Here is a 19,150-nt window from a genome sequence, read left to right on the forward strand (position 1 = left end):
ACTCGAAACGGCGCGCATTCCGTAACGCGAGTCTTAGGCAGGATGCCTTAGACCACGACGCCACGGCGCGGGACACTAACTCGATACAATATATTTCGGGCAAATCGCAATATAGCTAACGTAGAAGCTCCGCCCACGACCCCTTCCATTTTTCCCCTACTAGCTCACCAGACACTCTATATTTCTAAATTGGCTAATATTATGTTTAATAGGCTATATGAAACGCAGCTGTAATCCGAACACCGTATCTATAGAATCTGGCTAACTGCTCGTAATTTTCAGGACTTTCTATATAATTATCATAACTATTAAAATCTAATCGTCACATAGTGGGGTATTTGGCAGATCTAGGCGGCCAAAATTACTTTTGTGCTTTAATTGAGTGTAAACCTGCTGTCTTACTAATTCTTTGTATCTTAAGCGACATGAAGTTTTAAGAATAAAAATATTATTTAGGCCTATACATTTTCAAGCCATTTAGTAATAGGCTATTCATTAAAATCAAAACATTAGTTCAATCTAAATATTCATGTTTATTATTACTTAAAATCTGACTCACATTGATCAGTCGGAAGATGATGGTGATGATGATGATGATGATGATGATGATGATATCCATGGTTCATTTCATTAGTTATGTCAGTAGTCTGAAGTCTGATTAGTGAAATATGTAGCTAATCCAGCGATGTATGCAATGGAAGGAGAAAGAAACTGGCCACCCTGCTCCATTATCTAGGCCAGGGCCTAGTTGCCTCATAAGTTGGGCCATGTTGGTATCACTTGTGGGGTTCAGACCTATCTTCGGACAGTTGACTAAACAACAACATGTCAGTATACTCTTTGACAAATCTTATTCTAATAGGGCGACAATAACGTGGCGAAGATGGAGTTGTGTTTTGCCAGATCTAATTTTTATTTTCCAACAAATCAGTGATACGAAAGAAGTCTGGGAAATATTACTATCGAAATCAGCATCATTCTGAAATTTCTGTTTATATAGAGCGTCACATCTCCATATGCAACGAGTTACTTTCTTCTTCACTTGAAGTTTATGCAACTCCTTACAAAACGCGTCAAAAATCGTGTAATCGTATAGTTCAGGGATACAGAACTGGCGAGAGAGGAGTGGAAAGAATGGGGAAAGCGTTGATTCACAGTCAACTGGCGTTGAATGACGTCACTGTGCCCAGTACGCAATCAACTTTTTATTAATTCCTATTATTTTATATTCTCTTCTTGAAAGACCAGCTTCAACAAACCTGTCAAGTTCCTAATTTCACCTGGGCAATACTTCCATATCTGTAGTTCTACTCAAATCTTCTTTCTTTCTTCTTTTGCTTCTATCAGGCAATTTCTGAAATGTCTTCATTGGCCGTCTCGATCGATCCACTACTTTAGGAATTGCGAATATTTCTTCGAGCAAATCGCTGTTTTTGTTAATGAATGTATGTACGTTTATGGTGCTGTGGTCCATCTCCATTTCAATTCAGATTTAATATATGAAAATGTATGCTTTATTTCCTTCAATTGTTCGTCTGAGTAATTTGCATAGGCTAGTAGATAATTTTCTACTAATTCCAATTTTTCGTTAATGTTTGGTAAACTTTGCCGCTGCATCATGTTACACAACTTCCTTCGAGTCATTACATTGACGTCTGGCGAACTAAAAGTTCGAACAATACAAAACAAAAATAAACATAGGGTTGAAATACTTATATTTATTCCAACAGGTCGCCCTCCGTAGCGTAGTTGGTATAGTGCTGGCCTTCTATGCTCGAGGTTGCAGGTTCGATCCCGGCCAAGGTCGATGGTATTTAAGAGTGTTTAAATGCGACAGGCTTATATCAATACATTTACTGGCATGTAAAAGAACTCCTGCGGGACAAAAAATTCCGGCACACCAGTGACGCTGATATAACCTCTGCAGTTGCGAGTGTCGTTAAATAAACCATAATTTCATATTCCAACAGGTCTAGTTTACTTTTCACTAATAGATCCACCCTGCTTCATACCTTAAAGCCTGAATTTTCATGTTTACATAATATTCCTTTTTCCCCATTCATATTTTGACACGTGGGGTCCTAAAGACCATTTCTTGCAAATTTAGATTTTCAAAATTTGAAAATTGATTTTAAATTCCCCTCCATTTTTCTTCAACATGTAAATAATATTTTTACAAAATAATTTATAAATTAATACTTCAACACTAAAAATAAGTACAATTTTATAAAATCTGTGCACTTATACTGAAAAAAAAACGAAATTTTGGTGATGTATCATAATTAGAGCCCGGACGTTTAGGCATTTATTTTGGTTAAAATAGGCAGGCATACAGGCACTAAAATAGTAAAAATAGGCAGTGAAATAGGCGTTTATTATTCATGGAAACAGACAAAAAATAGACGAATACTTAATAAACTATCCCATACGGTACTCACTTTCCATGTTACATGTCACAAGATGCTTTTTTAAGTTGTCAACTGTATAGTGAGCCGCCTGTCAGAGAGAACGTTTTTCATGGGGGAAAAAGATCCTTATACTGCTACTGAAGTGATTGGAGCAAACATAAAACAACTTATTTCTGAAGGACTGTCTCTACTTTCTTTCAGGGATCGGAAAAAACCGACTGTGTATTGTCTCAAAAAGAGGGGTGTGAGAAGGGATTAGAGGCTTCAAAGTAACTTGTGCGTGTAAGCGACAACAATAACGGGACCTGGAGACTTGCTTTTAATACTTTCCTCATCCCTTTTGTTTCGCTGGTAAACCCCGTAGTCACCTGAGCACTGAGGGTTATATTGTTCAAACATCTTTGTTAAGTGACATAAAAGATGGAATCGGTAGGAGATAAAAGTTTACGACTTCTTGGAAACATAATATGTTTATGTATTAAGTATTGCTGGAGAATAAGATTCTCAGCAAATATTTGTGTGAGGTGAATATAATTTTTTAATTTGTACAACCGTTCTCTCTCTCTTTTTTTTTTGATAAAATTTATGCGCGGTTTATTTTAAATGCATTCAAAATGTAGATGTAAGAAGACTAAAAAGGCATTTAACCTTATAATAGGCAACGGGAGCTAAAATAGGCAAAAACGGCAAAATAAAAATTGAGTCTATCGTCTTCAAATGTGTGGAAACGTGTTTATCTCTAATAGGTCTTTCATACATGAATCATTCCATGTCAAATAGAACACCTACGAAACATGACAACTTAATATTTGCTCCAAATTTTTTTTACATATTCTATTGATGAAATTAAATAACCCATGTGTAATTTTTTCAGGCTGACACAATTATTTAGTCATTTATTAAATGTTACATTTTCCGTAAATTTGGATGCAACGTATTATGAAAATGGTTATACTGAAGATTCTATAAATCGTAGAAATTTCGTATTTATATCATTTTAAAGTGCAATAATTGCAGTATTATATACTAATTTTTAGTGTTTAATCAAAATATAAAATGGGTCCCTTTTAGGGGGTTATATTTTTTAAATACGTTTTCATATATCAGGGACTTACTTCTAAAAAGGGGAAAAAATATCATTATATTCTTTGAAATGTTTTACGTAGAACTGCGTTGGTTTTACAACTCTATTCGAATCAGAAGTCGCTGTGAAAATAATTTACTGATTGTGTGTTCGGGTCGGATTGAGTGAGACCGCGCGCCGGAGCATACAGCTGCGATAGCCGCAGCGAGAGTGAATAATACATTATTAGTGGTGCGGTGTTACTTTACGTAAATAAACAGATAACCTCTAGTTCTAAAAGCACGTAATGTCCCTTCAACACTTAGCAGTTTCCCTTTAATTTATCTAACAATAATTCCTAAGTTTTTGGAAGTAGGTATCGTGTTGTGTTGTGTGCATGTCAAATCAAATACCTGTATACGAAACGTGACCATTTAGTATTTGCTTAAATCTTCTAAAATATGTTGTGCAGATCAAAATAAGAGGTCTGTAATTTTTTCTGGGATCATACTTTAAAATTTTACTATTTATATTCCTTTAATTATATGACAAATTCATCCACGACGCAGTATGAAAATGCTCATTGTTAAGATTCTATGCATCATAGACGTTGAGTGTTGGTGCCATCTGAAATGGGAAGAAATGAACTATTATATTAATTCTTTTAAGTATAAGTTGAAATACAAATGGAGTTGTTTTAGAGGGTCACTTTTTAAACATAACTTAATATTTTTTTTATAACAGCTTACTTTAAAAACGCAAAAAAACATACGTACAATCTATTATATTTTACATAGAACTACGTTGGTTTCAGATTGATTTCGAGTAAGAAATAACTTTAAAAATAATTTTTTGAAGATGTGTTCGCGGTGCGCCAGTGGTGCTACGCATACTGTATCGAGTGACAAGAATCTGACCTTGGACCTTGGTAAGGCGAGCATGTTGAAGGGGTGTGAAAGAGTATTAATAGCTTGAAAGGCGCCCTCCAGCAACCCCAACAGTTTCTGTATCAACAAACGATCCAGTTGAGACTCTGTAAGATCAGAAGTGTGTTGTGTTGCTGCAATCATGAGTGACGTGGTAAAACGAAGTTACAGTTACTGTTTTAATCCGTTCAAACTGCCTAATCACAGAAAAAGAAATAAAATATTAATGCGTGCGACCTCTGCAATGCTTGTGAAACTGAAAATGCAAGACGTAAACTTGTCATCTGATCTGAAAGTGTGTAAAACATTTGTAATATTGCTTTTAAATTTTTTACCATTAGTGAACACAAAAAACATAGCAATATTTTCTACTCAAGGTACCAACAAGCAAAAGTGGTGCGAGGTACCTTACAACTCCATTCTTTTGTTCCACTGACAAAATCTCAGCCATGATAAAGAACTATTCCCTTCAAAGTGAGAGCAAAGTGGTGGACATTAAATAGAATTGATATTGGTTGTAGTTGATTAGTTTTAAAAGTCCAGTGTTGTGTAAAGTGTAGTTATTTTCACAAGTGTATATTTTACAAAAACAATATTTAAATACAGTACTGTGTTATGTGAATTACGTAAAAGAGTGATATTCTGACCGTGGAACAGTGTAAAGTGGTCACACGACTCTCATCCGGAGCTGCACCTGCACATCATCTTGCAACAGTACTTATGCAGCCCGCGACCTCAAGACGCGCAGCTTGGTGAGTCATTTAATTATTCTTCAACGGCTCGAAGTAGAGTTCTGATTTTTTAAGGGCGGTTAAAATAATTTCAAGGTATTTAAGGATTTTTTTCTGTAATTTTAAAGGAAGTCGCTGCCATTAAAACATATTTTTATACATTTAAATGTTTTTTAAAACAAAGTTAACAAACTTATATTTTTATATTATTATGCGGAGAATAAAGTGTGTACTGTCACCTTCAAATTGAGACAAAGAGCAAATCTCTGTGATGATTATTAGTGGAGATAATCAAGTTTAACAATAATGATGCGCGAACTATTTCAGAATCTTTGATAACACATATCTACTACAATAATCGATATAGACAACAATAATAAAACACGTATTTATTTTTTCAATCCATAGAATGTGTAAAATTTGTTTTATCTAAATCGGAGACATGAAAATCAATTCCAGGGTAAATTTGTGCGATTTGACGTGGAATGACTCACATACACTCAGTTTAAAAAAGGCATTTTGCCTAACATCAGGGCTCTCATAATTATGTTCGGAGAGGGTTAATGAATCTATATCCTAGAAAACCGCGGAATTCCTGGCTTTATTTTTACAAGATCGTGTAGTAGAAGCCTTAACCTTTCTTTTACAGTAAAAGAGTACCGGAAAATACCTGAAAATGAACTAATATACTCGAGTTTGCTAAAATTAGCTTAAGAAAATAATGACAAAAAACGACATTTTTCAGAGCGCTTTGTCTTGGTCAAAAAAGTTACAATATCAATGAAAGTATTAAAAATGTATTCACACTTTTCGGCTTCATTAGAATAGTAACTATTCATTTCAAACATACATCGAATAAATAATATTAACTGCGTACACAAACAATGCCGAGTAAAGATACGAGCATTACAAGGGAAGAAAAGTTTTAACTGTCATACGGCTTCAAGATTTGCGCAAAGCGATGGGAGTGGGGTAGTTCATTGTTCCCTGAATGTTCAGCTTTGCCATGTGATATTTTTTTCCTACCTAGAGTGAGTTTTAGAAAATCGATTTTTGGCCGCCTCAATCGACCAGACACCCCCTGTGCGTCGTTAAGAAATCTGAAAATATGTTCTGAATTTCGCTGGAATTCTTTAACATGAATAATAGTGACACGTCGCTTATATTTTAATTTTTATTACAGGTTCGTTCGCAGTTCAAGTATCCAATCTGATTCAGGGAATGAAATACTTTTCTTACCCCCTCTTCGTGGAGCCTCTATTCTTGCAAACTCGGAGATAAGAATCGCCCTCAGAGCTCTCTCATGTTTAAATATAACGCTTCAACTCTCTCTCTAATTATAAAAAATCCACCTGAGACTTCTTCTGCTGAATTACTTGTTCCAAGTTCTTTGTGAGCGCTCTTCTTTCATCGCACTCGGTAAACAAAATTGCTCCGGTTTATAAATCATGCAAACATTTGTGTTACTGTGTCTATAATCTTCAATATGATTTAATCGAAGACTTCTTCGCCCGTATGAATAAATGATTCGCATTCAAAAGAAGAGGTTGCCGGCTATGCATAATGCAGGGCTATTCAATTTCGAAACAGGTCGAAGGGCTTGGGAGAATCATCGCCTCGCCGGGTGAGCAAAACTCACGTCAGATTTATCTCCAACTTGTAGATACAGCTGTAACTTAATCAATTGACGGGTTTTAGTAAAGGTGAGCAGAATGTGATTTGATCAGATTACGTGAGATTATCCCTATTAACAGCTGATAATTATGCCTTCTATCTCTGAAGCTTCGAAATAAATCTTAATTTAAGAGGATTTATCTTAATGTATAATTATTATAATTAACACCGAAACAAATCATTATAAAATATTCATGTCTGGAATAAACTTCTTAACTTCTAGCTGAGAGGTCGTCACTTAAGAGATACAGCAAATAATATGTGACATATGTAGAGAATATAACGCTTTACTCAAAGCTACAATAATCGCGGGATAACGATCTAGTTCAGGGGTAGAACGTTAGAATTTTACTTTCAATTACACTCAGAAATAGGTTCCAACTTAGCTTGGGCTGGTAATCGGGTTGGATTTATTTCCAAAGTTTCTCGTACTGTAAGGCGAATACCAGGTAATTCCAATATGAATATTCAGACTCATTTCATGAAACACTACCCCGCTAACATTAATTCCCTCTAAGATAGTTTAATCTTCCCTATGATCCTCTGCACTGAAACCATCTTGAGACTAAAACACGACTATGGGGAGGAAATGGGTAAGTTTTAACATTTTAATATACGGGATAGTGGCGTTGCATGGTCAGTGTTGCTGGTCACTAAACCTATTATTAATTATTCTTTCATTGATAAAAGTTCACCACCTACGGTAACTCCCCTATTTTCCGATCACAATCCGGGACGAAACGTGTTCTAGAACCTATAGCACCGCTTTAGCCTCCCGATCCAGAGTTTCGCTAGTACGTGGGTTTGATTCCCACTTGGCTGATTACATGGTAGAGTTCTTTTTGAGGGTGTTCCCAACTGTAAGACGAATGTTAGGTAATATGTAGCGAATCCTCAGCCTCATATCACCAAATACCATCTCGCTAACATCAATTCCATCGGCGCTAAAATATATGGTAGTTGAAACACCATCGTTAAAGAACCAACTGAAGTAATGGACCCAGATATATCTCCTTGAAAAGAAGATACTGTATATAGGTCTAATCGGGATTCGAAACGCGAGACTTCTGGTTTACAATCATGTTAACAACTGTAATCAGAAAACGATCATCCTTAACGTTCATTCATTCATAGTGTTCATAGTCTTTCACTGCAAACCGAGCATTCTCCAGTCTTTCCTATTTTCTGCCTTCCTCTTTGTCTCCGCAACGTCGCCTATCATCTGATATCTTCTTCTGCCCCGAACTGCCTTAGCGTTAATAGATTGGAATTAAGGGACATTCGATTCCAAACGGTGGAAAATGTTAGTTCAATTTTGTTGTTATCGTTATTATTAAGTATTAAGTATTATTATTATTATTATTATTATTATTATTATTATTATTATTATTATTATTATTATTATTATTTCTGACAGCTTTTAAATTCGTCCAATGACAGGGCCCTTGACTGCCGTTATTCGCCCCGAATCGATGACAATATCCATGAAAGATCCAAGATCTCAAATACACTGCAGGATATTTTGCAATATCAATAATTATATGATCGTATGCAAAGAATTATTACAGATTGTCGTCATCATTCATTCTACTTTGTGGTTCAAGAGACGGTTCAGATTTAGGAAAGTTGAAAAAGTTACGGAATGATCGGAAGTATTTTCTGATGAACATGAATAGACCTGAATAGTGCTAATCTTAAAGTAGTTTAAGATGAAAACGTCCACCTCTGTGAAGTAACGGTTAGCATGTCTGACCGTGATACGACCGGATCTGAGTTCAAATCCTCGTTGAGACATGTTACCTGGTTGAAGTGTTTTCCGGGGTTTTTCCTTCAACCAATTAAGAGAAAATGCTGAGTAACTTTCGGAGCTGGCTCTTTGATTAATTTCGCTGGCATATATCGTCTATATATAATTCAGACGCTAGATAAACATAGATGTCAATGAAGCGTCGTAAAATAAATAAATAAAAATAAAAAGGTGACAAACAGGTTTATTAAGCGACAAGATATTCAGATAGGGGAAATAAAAGGTAGGGGATTTTGTATTTGAAAACAAGTAAATATGCCAAAGCGTTGGTGTAAAATAATAGCAAGGAGAAAATGGATAAGAAATTCAAGAAGAAAAAAAAATATTTAGGACACTATCACAGTCTAGTATATACAGTCACGAAGCTCAATACATAGTAAATATGCATCCATAGATAGTTGCTAACCACTAGGATCGCTACTATCGCCTCATTACAGACAATGCGAAATAGTACCTGTACAGTCTGTTGTTCCTAGTACCCTCATAAACTCAAGTTTCGTGACTGTATATACCAGACTGTGACACTATGAAGACCTTTTCAAGATCGATCTCAGGTTATCAAATTAGCAAAGCCGGACATGACATATCAAATCATTGGTATTTGTACTCATGAAGTGTGTGATGTGACATTTGGGAAAGCTGCAGGTACGCTTTAACTAGACCAGAATGCCGCGAACACACTATGCGTTATTACATGCAGATAAAGAGGAAAGATGCCAGAAAACGAAAGAAAAGTTGGCACACAAAACTTTGAGACGAGGCAAAAAGCCAGCGTAAAACGCACATAAAATGGTTTTTAGAATGCGAGAATGCGAGAACGAGGGAAGGGGAAGAAAGGAGAGAGGAGGGAGTGAGGGACAATGATCGCATTTCTGGAGTTTGTAAAAGTCATTAACTCATAAGCGCAGTGTAATTTGCACATTAAGTGCAGTGTATATCTGGGCTGCAATGACAACTCCAGGGAAAGAAACGCGCGCTTGCCAGGCTCTGCTTAGGTAATCAACTTTGTTTATTGCCCGCGTTCCAGTTTTATCTTTGTTGACTTTGTCAATGGATATCAGATTGTAGTCAAAGCAACACGAGACATCATGTCGGAAAATTGTTAGTGCGTAAATTTTGTTCATTTTCTGTTACTTCTATACACTATTTTATTCTTTCCAAACGTCTAAGTATATCATCGAAATCCGGATCTATCGAATATTAATGCCCTTTTCATAATTAAACTTACTACAGATTTCGCCTTCTGTGTGTGTTTTTCCTTATATGAGCCGTTCACAGCAAAAGTGAAGATTGGGTAATGAGGTTTAAAGTAGAAATTTTATAAAATACAGCGCAAAGTAGCAGTTAATATGTCCTTCGTGCTATCCACTGACTAATAATAGTTTAAATAAATTGAATATTAATTGCTACTTTGCGCTGTATTTTACAGAATGCTAACTTCAACCATCGTTACCCATTTCTGACTTACACCACTTCTGCTCTGAACGGCTCATATACAGGGTGTTTCCGAGGTGGTGTTACAAAGTTGCAGGGATAATGGCGAAGGGCACATATCTCAATCTGAGATAAGGAACCATGGTCCGGAAATGACTGAGTCGAAAGTTATAAGCAAAAATAATTTGGCACCACGTGCCCTCCTTCCCTTAACTTTTGGAACAGCCGTGGAAAAGTGGTATGGGCCGGATGTCTCCTTCTTGGTACTGGGCCCGATGGAATCTGTGAGCTTGTCTACTGTTCCCATTGGATCATCTGTATTCGAAAACCAGGCCTGCTTTTTCCGCTCTCGTGTACTCCTCCATTTCACTAGGACTGATCGACTGGACACTGCAACTTGTACACATACACTGCTGTCTACAGACGTGCATATCAGGACCGATCATGTCCGTTACACTTTACGCTATCTGCGTTGCTATATTGTAGTTTCCTGTCCCCAACCTTCAGACAGCGCATTGAATGGAATACTTTAAGTAGACAACATAAACAACGATATATATCAATAAATTCAAATGCTTATTTAATCTTATGACTTAGATACTAATAATTATATAAAACGAACAATTTATGTTTTACATATTACTAAGTTCTAGTACTAACGTTTTCACCCTCATGGGGCATCTTCAGGTAGAAGATAGGAACGAAATACCTATCTAAAATCAATTACAAAAAACTAACCTCATATTGGGGATAACATTGATCATATTAAAATATAATATAAGAAATGTAAACATGGTGACAAATACTAATCATAAAAGGTATTAAAAAATCTTGTCAACGTTAAAAATCATCGTAAGCTTGCATAACTGTGAATATACTAGGGACCTTGATACGTAGTAATGGCATACAAAATTAAATCTTAATACATTGATATCTTAAGTAAATTGTACTATTAACAACACACTTCTTTGATAATGATGGAGTAAACTCTGTAAAATAATGTGTGTCAGTGTGCTGCTATTAATGAATATCATCAATGATTAGTTAAGAATTACATAAACCTAATATACTGAATGTTGAGTCGTAAAAGCAAAAGCTGTGAATTAGCCATCCAACATCGTTGTACTACATTCCACGGAGGCCGGTCGAGAGAGTCAGCAGCTTCGGGAGACCGCCGGTAGAGTGATCTGAAAAACCAGAAACGGGATGATAAGGAAAGGAAAGGAAAGGAAAGGAAGTGGCGAAGATGAGTGGGGTTCCAATCGCCTAATGAAGTTACCTGATATTCATCCACAGGAGTGAGGGAAAAACCCCGAAAAAACCTCACCCAGATAACTCGTCCTAACCGGGAATCGAACCCGGGACCGCTGGGTTCGGAATTAGACTCGCTAACCCCTCGGCCACAACGATGTACTATAGGCTATTGTAATATGCATGTAATTTTCAAATTAATCAGAAAACTATGTCTAATGACAAACTTGTCAAAATATTAAATGAAGTTGTTCAATTTGCAAGAAAGAATTATTCTGTTTTATCATCATCGTCCTCACAGGTTATATTCCTTTGAAGAACTGTTACGGCCTATCAAAATTTTCTTTCTACCGTTTCTTAGAACGTAATAATGACTAGGGACCGTACTTTATCCCAGGACGCTACAAGATTAAGTACTGGAATTTTACTGTAGCGTGCATCTAGCAAATGAGGTACAGTAGAGCGTCTCGTTTAGGCATGGTGAAAACATAAACGAAGTGCAGGTAACGTGGGGGGGGGGAGGACGAGCAATACGATAAACAAGAGGGATGCACAAGATTTTAGTTACAACATTAATTGTGACGGAGCGTTAATTGAAATTATATTTACCAAAAGCACACAAAACAAAAGAACACAAATTGCATAACGTTATCGTACACACATTTTAACAAACAAGCAATTGGAACGTTGAAAGTATTCAATATAACAAATCAAATTTGCTACTTATATGATGTTGCTTTCAAGCGGCATTTTTTACGGTTTTGAATTTCATTCTCTGTATGACCAACATATTATCACCGTCTTCTGTGGTCGAATTAACAAAACTACAGTACTGTAATTACACTTAGGAAATAGGCTAGTGTTGTCACTTCAGCCCAATACACTGTAGATTTGTTAATTCGGCCACAGAAGATGGTGATATTATGTTGGTCATACAGAGAATGAAATTTAAGACCGTAAAAAATGCTGCTTGAAAGCAACATGATATAGACCTAAATAGCAAAATTTGATTTGTCATTTTGAATTATTTCAACGTTACAATTGCTTGTTTATTAAAATGTGTACATGATAACATTATGCAATTTGTGTTCTTTTGTTTTTTGAAAATATAATTTCATTTTGGAATCCGCCCCTGTGCACGAGTTCTACTCTTTCAGGGGTGGCTAAAATTTAATCTCTTTATATTATATTTTATGCTCAACCATGCCGAAATGTAGTAATTATACACCTTTAATGCATGTCATTAAAGTACACTTATTCATTAAAGTTCAGGTTTTCGATTATTCTCGGATATGCAATCGAAAGACAATTAGCAAAACGTCACGCAGGCTGGAAATCCAATACTGTCGCAGAAGGTTATGTTCTGTTACTATAATAAGCCAAGCAACAACAAAGTTCGATCACCTGAACCACCCGTTGTGGTAAATAGTCACTGAAGATGGAGAAGCATCTCCGAAACATGTCTTATTATAACTAATATCTTTAACAATCTTATTGTATTTATTAGTGTTCATACAACTGAAACATATCACCTTTAATGTATTTTATCAAATCTATGAACACTGTATTATTGATCTAACATGTGTGTTTTATCTTTAAATATAGTAGGATACGCCATTTTTAATATGTACACTACAATAAAGAATCTAGGCCTACATTGATCAAAAAATATTTACACTAATATGTACAGTGTTGTGTATTGTAGTGCAAGGTATTTTATTTCACAATACTTTAGCCTACTTACTTTGTAAATAGTATATAAAGTGTAAATAATTTATTATCAACAGTAATCTCACTAGAGGTTTTGATTTTATCGATAAATCTGCGAGTGGAAAACGAGCAGATTTATCTAGAGAAAATCAAAACTCGAGTGGGATTTAATTGACTATTACACGATTAGAAGAAAATATATTAAGATTAGAAGTAACGAAGTATTCCAGTACAATAAAATATTAAGTGGCTTACGAAAATACAACTGTCTTCAAATGTATTATTGTACCATCTCAACATTACGCTAAATGACAGTAGTGTTTTATGATTATGTTTTCTTGTTACCGGTATCAGTTGTGCCAACTATGGAATCTTCATTGAACTCTGTGGATTGTTACTAGTCAAGAAGGCTTTGTTGATTCAGTTTCATTTTTATTAAAACATTTGCATTCCACTTCAATCATCCGGATCCCAGTAATCAACGTCACTTGACAGATGATTTTCAATAAATCTTAGTATTAAACTATCTCTGATACGTGACTATCCATAATATCATATAGCAGAAGCTATAACAAACATAACCTAAATAATAGGCCTATAAACAAGTGTTAGAAACGTTTTAATTGGGGATGATGACATAAACAAGAAACGTTTTCATTAACGATGATGAAATAAAAAATAAACATGAATAATTTTAAAAGAAACAATTATTGAAAGTACAATTTTCAAATTTGAATGTTTTAGTGGTTGGTGGTTCAGTTGATGTTATATTGGACGTGTGCGTAAAAGAAGTGAACTCGATTATGTATATGGTGTATCCCTCAACTTATTCAGGATTTCCGAATGGTGCTCTTCATATATGACCAGTGATCTTTATTAATTCTTGTTCTTGAATGCCAATGCGAGTCATATTTGAAACTGCTTCGACTGGAGTGGTTTGTAATTTTCTGTTTTTTGACGTCCAGACCAGTGCAGATTGAAATGTTGGCAAACAAAGAAACAAATGCTAGGGTAGTGATAAAAATAAACAAATGCTAGGAAAGCGATAAAATTAAACAAATGCTAGGGACGCGATAAAGTTGTGCGATAAGCAGCCATGATTGGTTGAAAGACGTCCTTTCGTACCGTTTTATTGTTCGAAAGTAGTGTGACGTAGTAAAAGTGTAATAGTCAGTATAATCCTACATTCTTAATTATTGTGTAAGTAGGTACTAAAAATACCGTATTCTAGTGTACATAGTGTAAAGAGGCTATCAGATATTGACTAAATTCAAAAGCAGGTGCTCAAATATGCTTTTTCGTTTCTAGAATAATATGACCTTTCTTCAAATATATCGTGTATGGAATATGATTTTTATTTTTAATACATAAATTGTCCATAATTATGTTTATCATTCCTTTTATACAAATTGTCTTATTTAACACTAAATTGTAATCGTTTAATTCTTAAATCACATGTAACTAAACGCATCTAAGTTTTGCTATTATTATTATTATTATTATTATTATTATTATTATTATTATTATTATTATTATTATTATTATTATTATTATTATTATTATTATATTGATGTACGTGATCCAGAACAAGTATCATTTACAGTACTTTCAAGACTTCTTCATTTCTTTTCCTTCTGTGAAGCACATGAACTTAATTTCACTGGCGGTAATGTGATTTTCATCAGGTCTCCTAGTCTTCACTGCCATACCATAGAAAAGATCTCGCCTAGGTTTTATAAAGACGGAGACGTGTACGTCTTTGGACTAATGATGGTTTTAAAGTGCTATTTATGATTCTCATGGATTTATTAAATTTAAGAATTTTGTCGTATATCTAATTCTGCCATAAATGATATTTTATAAAGAAGATAAATGAATTCCTTATTTTATACTCTCTAATATTTGATTACTGATGAAAATGTTGCTTGGTATTAGTTCTATTCCGTAAAAAGCCATAACTTTAGATTTATCCGTAGAAATTTCCATTGAATACCTATCTGCAATTAATTAAAAATTATGAATATATCGTTGTACATCACCATCTGTAAAGGCTAAAAGCACTGTCATCTGCAATGTTCTATTTTACACTAGTTAATAAATAATTGAATACTTAGCAGTAGAAAGATGCTAAGTACCAAAATTAAAAAAAAAAAGTGATATTTCACTAGAATGGTGTAAATTGCCAATGGGCATTACATGTCAACAGGGGTAGGTCCACAGAAGATTGTAGGGTGTTATTAAAATCGCAAAAGATAGCAATGGTGCAAAGTTACGAGGACTCTCTCATAAGAAAGGTGCAGTGTGCTTTTCATTTTGATTTCCCTCCGTTATTTATTTGTCATTTAATAGTGAAGTTATTGCAAAAGAAATTATTGATTATATACCGTGGTGTTATCTACAAACAGGAATATCAGCGTAGGTAAGTCTTATACAGAATGATTCACGAGGATTTACCGTCACTTACGGAGCTTATTTCCGAAGACATTCTGAGCAAAGAGGTCATATAAACATTTGTCTTAATCTTAATATTTTCAGAGCTACACTAATTTGAAATTGTTTATAAAATACCATTATTATTTAGTTTTGAGGATAACAAATATTACAGAAAAAGAATGAACTATTCAGGAATATCATTTCTTTAATTATCTAGTATTCTGAAGGTAAAAATGTGTTTGAATTCCATAGTTCCTTCGTACAGAATTTTCTTCCGATTTTTAACTACAAAATTACATTTTCTTACGCATTTATCAAACAACTGTTAAAAATCACGCCGAACTTGTAAATTCTTCAAGACTGTGCATTAGGATGCATAATTAAACTGTAAATAATCATGTTCCTAAAGTCGTATGATTTTTAACAATTTTTGTGTTAAGTGCGTAAGAATTATGTAATTTTTAGGTAAAAATTTAAAAACAAAATATGTACAAAGCAATTAAGAGCACAATTTTAGCTTCAGAACACTAGCCAATTAAAGAAATGATACTTCTGAACAGTTAATTCCCTGTTTGTAGTATTTTTTTACCCTTAAAACTAAAGAAAAAAAGTTATTTTATTAACAAATTAAAATTAGTGTAACTCTGAAAATATTGATGTTAAGACACATGTTTATATGACATTTCTTGTTCAGAATGTCTTCAGAAATAAGCTCCGTAAATGACTGTAAATCCTCGTGAATCACCCAGTATACAACATAATACGTTGATAATATAGGGCTAAGAATCACATAGAAACATAATGTATTGTCTCTAGATGACACAGCAGGTTTGTTTTAAACTTTTCAAATCCTAGTGTTAAAATGTAAAAAATCCAGAAACGGGGGGAAATATAATTAAATTACCACTTTTTTCTTTATTAGATTCAATTGATTATCTTTTCTATGTCAACACTGCAGCAGTATGCGAATGATGAGTGATGAGACAATGAGGAAGGGACCATAGAAATAATAACACACAAGTTATAAAACTGGGTGACAGAGTGTCAACCTGCCCATGAGAGCAACACAAAACAAATGACAACAGTTTGTTTGACAATATATTCCTTGTCGAATGAGTTTAACATGCAATCACAAAACCATGTACATCTACATAAGCACACATACAAGTGTACAGGGAATAATAGTACAACAGTGGTACCGGAAAAATGAGGATGATATGACTTATGTTGTGGTGTAGTTTTAATATTGTTTCATTTAACGACGCTCCCAATCATAAACACATAAATGACGATCACCTGAAGTCCCTTGAGACTGGCAGTACTTCAGTTCCGTAGAAGTTGGAAAAAAGAGTAAATTGCTGCAAACATAAATAGATAGATTTATTGATATAGTTCACAAAAGTACAACACTTAATAATTTAACAAAAGATCTATATACAAATGTAGTTCTACGTAATAAATATACAATTTCCTAAACTAATTAATCTATCGCAAATCTCAATAATTTATTGGTTCAAACTTGCACTTACGTCTTGTTTTAGTGCATGTTTAAACCAATCGTGATAACCCTTAAGACTTTAAACCTTATTTATTTGCTCCTTTTCAAAATCTAATTGTAAATTTAGGTCTTATTTTACATAATAATTTATTATTCCAATTAGGTGATCAGATGTCGACATACTGTAAGTCATGAACCTGAAATAGCTGAATCGGTACATTCCATATGTAGGTTAATCTTTCTTTCTTGCAATATGGAAAAAAGAGTAAGTCCTTATTATAATGTACAAGAAAAATAACATCTTTATAAACTAAGAATTTTCATAGAGAAATACAAAATGAAGGGTTCAGAACCATAGTGGGCCAAGCGCCATTTACTAAAACCGTAGAAAACAAGGGTTAAAATGAAGTTATTACCATAATGCAATGGAAACATATAGCAAGTAATATAAAGTATACATAATAAAACTAAATGATATGTCAATCTTCATTAAACTATGGTATTCACTTAACTTTAACCGTTGCTTTCTCCGTTTTTAATAAATGGCGCTTGGCCCACTATGGCTCTGAACCCTTCAAATATTGATATATTTTAAATAAAAATGAATAGTGTACTTTAAGTATCACTAATTTTGTTGCAACGTACAGCTTTTTACACTAGTAAATTATCAAATATAAATCTGTTTCGATTGCCACTCAGGCAAGAAAATATTCTTGAACATCACAAGACATTATTGGTGCGAATTTGAAGTAAGTTTTATTTGTTGTAATATTCTATTTTATCTTGTGCCTGTTCACATTTGATTCATAATGCAATTCACAGAGTTTCGAATATGCAGGATTTTTTTCAAGAATAATCTTCAGTTTTAGTTTAACCTTTTTATTGTTACTAGCAGCTGATCGTATAAAATTTAAAGTTATTTCTCAACACGAGGGTAAGTATTGTGTACGCATGGTTGTCGGAGTGGGCAATTTTCTTGACGTATACTTTTCAATGAAGTTTTCACAATGTGGATTCTCAAGTTTATGAAACATAAATAATATCTACACATATCAGACACAAGTCATTTGGACTGATCCGAAATCGAATCACTAAACAATTTCAGATGTTCGATGTGTCTTTTAGAGTCATTATTTTTTGTAAATCATGACGCTTATTAACATTTATGTTTAACTTACGCACTTTATACCATAATATATTTTCCTCCTTGATTAAAAATAGTCGTATCCGAAATCTTTTACAATTAAAGGCAAAGTTACAGATTTTATTGGCGGCATTTTAATACATCCTCACAGTATCCTCACTAGAACACAACTGAACTCCTGACAAAAAGAGATTTACTTTCTAAACAGAAAATATGTATACTATGTCGAAACACTCTATTAGAATGCAGTAAACAGTACAAAACCTGCACCCATTAAAGTTCGAATGAAAGAGCTCACTTTACGCGACGTCTTTCATTTTGCACATGAACCTGAAGGTACATCAATAAAATAAACAATTGACGTCGTAATATACCCAGTGTTCCTTAAACCTTTAGCCCCCTCTAGGCAATGTTTTGATGTCCAGACTTCGTTCGCTATTGATATATTTCTCCTTGATTGGTATTCAAGGAGCTGTGAAGGTAGGTAATTATAGGAAGACATGATAAACTAAATGTGTAATCATCTATTCGAAATATTATTGGTTCTATTCTTAAACCAAGAAGAGCATTCGTGTTCACAATTTTATTTAATGTTGTATTTCAAATTATTTACAGCATTCATAGCCTAGACTTCGCTTCCCATATCAAAACATCCATCTTTAAAGTTCGTTGTACAGTTTATTTTTTTATGTTCCTAGACTGTAGAAACTTTGAGTACTGTCTTAACAGTTCTGATTGATTTGTCATAATTTACAGTATAAAACATATTGTTTGCTTGTTTCAGCTGCAAGAATAGGCCATTTTCTCTTCTGTCTCATGATAATCATTCCATAGTAATTTAGATCTTCCAATAGAACATCGTTGTCCTTGTGGTACGCACTGTAAAATATGTTTTTATATTGTAGATGGATCCATGCGTTCTGTATTTTCAGACCACTGTCGCTTGATGTGATAAATTTGATATAATTGTTCAAAGTAGTCGTTAACGGCTTCGATATCTTTTGTCTCTCTTGATTTGCCATATTTTCTCCTAAGTATGATATCAAAGGATCAACTATAGTGAATGAGTAA

The sequence above is a fragment of the Periplaneta americana genome, chromosome 2 (assembly GCF_040183065.1).
Source record: "Periplaneta americana isolate PAMFEO1 chromosome 2, P.americana_PAMFEO1_priV1, whole genome shotgun sequence".
Taxonomy (NCBI): Eukaryota; Metazoa; Arthropoda; class Insecta; order Blattodea; family Blattidae; genus Periplaneta; species Periplaneta americana.